Source organism: Caretta caretta, chromosome 11 (genome assembly GCF_965140235.1).
Source record: "Caretta caretta isolate rCarCar2 chromosome 11, rCarCar1.hap1, whole genome shotgun sequence".
Classification (NCBI taxonomy): domain Eukaryota; kingdom Metazoa; phylum Chordata; order Testudines; family Cheloniidae; genus Caretta; species Caretta caretta.
The window spans coordinates 80,867,533-80,870,148 of NC_134216.1; the positions used below are offsets into that span (position 1 = coordinate 80,867,533).

General features: G+C 56.3%; 1 long non-coding RNA gene across 1 annotated transcript; it reads left to right on the top strand.

Moving 5' to 3' along the window:
* Nucleotides 1-2,616, top strand: LOC142068599 (uncharacterized). The gene is made up of 2 exons (XR_012664486.1): nucleotides 1-200; nucleotides 283-2,616. It is a non-coding gene; the product is annotated as an uncharacterized LOC142068599 (long non-coding RNA).

Here is a 2,616-nt window from a genome sequence, read left to right on the forward strand (position 1 = left end):
TCCTGGCGTCCCCACCTCGGCCCTTCTCCGTCCCGCGGTCCGGGGCGGGTACTTCTGCGGGCCGGGGACGGTCTCACCGCAGCCTGCTGCCTCTCGCCGGTCCCCAGGGCTGTGATGGATGCGGGGCGTGCCCCTCCCCGTTTGCTGCCTCTCCCTTTGCCCATCAGTGCAGTATTACCAGTTTGGGGAGATCAAAAATCGTGAGTCCGACCCCCCCCCCCAAGCCATGGGATTGGCCCCCAAATGATAACATTTTAATATACGTTTACATTGTGTTTTTAGGTCAGGCTGGTGATGTGTGAACTCCCCCTGCCCATTGCTGGGGCCTGCGCATGGGACAATTATGTCGCCCACTCTCCCACATGCTGGGTAGGGTGATTTGGGTCCCTGCTACAGGAGCTCTCGGCCCCACATCAGCCCACCTCCTGCCCAGCAATTAATCCTGTCCCCCTCCAGCCCCCCATCAGTTCTGTCTCCACCCATCCCCCATCAGTTCAGATGCCCCTTATAGGCAGTGTGTGAGCCCCCCTTTGGGGAGGCTAGCCATGCAGCCCCCACCCCTTCTGCCCAAGCCCCCCTACACGCATTGGAGCCTGACCCCCCCAACATACCCCCACCCCAAACCCCCCCCAATATCCCCCCCAGCCTCCCCTGGCCGCTGGAGCTCTGAGCCCTCCTCCCCAATGGCTGGAGGAGCCCCATCTGAACAGCCCCGGGCCACCGGCCAGCCTCAGGGCCAGCTCGCCTGCCTGCCAGCTGCCCCCAGTGTCAGGTCGCCTGCTGGCCCCAGCACTGGGTGGCCACCCAGCCTTAGCATCAGCCAGGTCACCGGCTGCCCTCTGCCACTTGCTGGCCTCCAGCCGGAGCTGGACTGCCACTGGCTTGGAGAAGAGGGTGCAGCGTGGGCAGGAACCTACCAGATACTCCTGGCTTCTCTTCTCTCGACTCAGTTTCAATCCCAGGAGTTTTTCTCTCTCTCCCCTCAGAATCTTCCGATGGATCTGGCTTGTTCCTGAATTGTCAGAAATGATGTGGTTGGTTTGATTTTTATTTTTATTGGTGAACCAAAAAAACCTCCCCAACCTAAAGACAGACTTGTCTCTGCTGGTGGCTGGAGAAGGTTTATGATGTCAGAGATGCCAAGGAAGTGGAGTCCTATTCATGGAGCCTGGGAATGTTTTATATTTGACCTCGTGTCTCCCCTGATTTACACCAACATGAAACTGGGGTCACACCCTTGGATTTTCTTTCACGGTGTGAAACAACGTGTTTTGGAGAAGGTTTAACTGACAAAGTGACACCAATCCCAGAAGCCTGCCGGGTGAGAAATCTGGGCTGGGATTCTCAGCGGAGCCCAACTCCCACTGACTGTAAGCTCTCAAGCCTCGTGGATGGGACTGGCTGGACGGGACTGGTCGTAGCACTAGGGCAAACTCCATTAGACGTTCTGGCTTTTGTTGAGAACGGTTGGGCTTGGCCCGAGCGCTGTCCTGAGCCCTTCCCATGGCAATGCCGCCTGGGCAGCTATTCCACAGCTCCCAGCAAAGCTGCCAGCAGCAGCGGGTTCTGGCTCTCACCGGGGGAGAGCAGCGTGAGGACTAATGGAGCCTCCAGGGCGGTCGCCTAGGGCGCCAAGTGGTTGGGGGCGGCCAAAAGCGCGCTCCGGGGCGATGGTGGAGCGGAGGTGAGCTGGGGCAGGGGTGTCACAGGCGAACGCACTGGGAGCTGGTTCCCTGGTCTCTGCTCAGTCACAGATAGAGGCTTTGCCTGCATCCCGGCTCTCCCCTGCTGAAGCCCAGAGACGCGTGCTCTCTGATCCTGTGACCAGCCCCCCAAGAGCTGGCAGGATTGGCTGCCCTGGCCCAGGGAGGTGGGCAGGACGTTACTCCCAGAGGCAACATGTGGGGTGGTCATGTGTGTCCCCCCCTTTACAGTGTGCCCCCTCAGTATCAGGAGGCATACGGAGCTTAGGACAGACCCCTGCCCTTCCCCCCCAGCCTCTGCTTGAACCAACACTGATCAGAGAAAAGACTTGCAGAGAGCAGCGAAGGGTGGTGGCAGACACCTAAACCCCTCCTGACAAGGGTGATAGAATTAAGGCAACTCCCGTAGCCCCATCTGCATCAAAGACGGGATAAGGAGGCATCTCCATTAGCACATAGAATGGAGAACAGAGATTCCAAGGCAAGAACCGCACTGAACTCTGGGAGCAGAAAAGCAGGGAAGCATGGCATCATGGGGGATCTCTGCTCCAGATGTTAATGGACATACGCCAGCCCACATCCAGCTCAGCAGTTATCAGACTAATTCTAGTCATGAATCCTCGACTGATGTCCAAAATATTGAAGCAGCCTAATTGCATTGCAAGCTCCCTGGAAGGAACACCACCCATAGCCAAGAGTGATCAGCTCCTATTGTCTAGCCTAAAGAAAACCCTTGAGTCATCAGTTTACCCATAAACAAATCTAGTGTTCTCCTTTGAACCATTGTTGTTTCTCTACAAAAACTCCTACCTATGTTCAAGTAAGTGTTCTGATGCCTGGATCCAAACTCTGTTTGTTTAGGCTCTCCTTGTGTAGTTATCACTATTATTCAATAAATAACTTTTATGGTTAA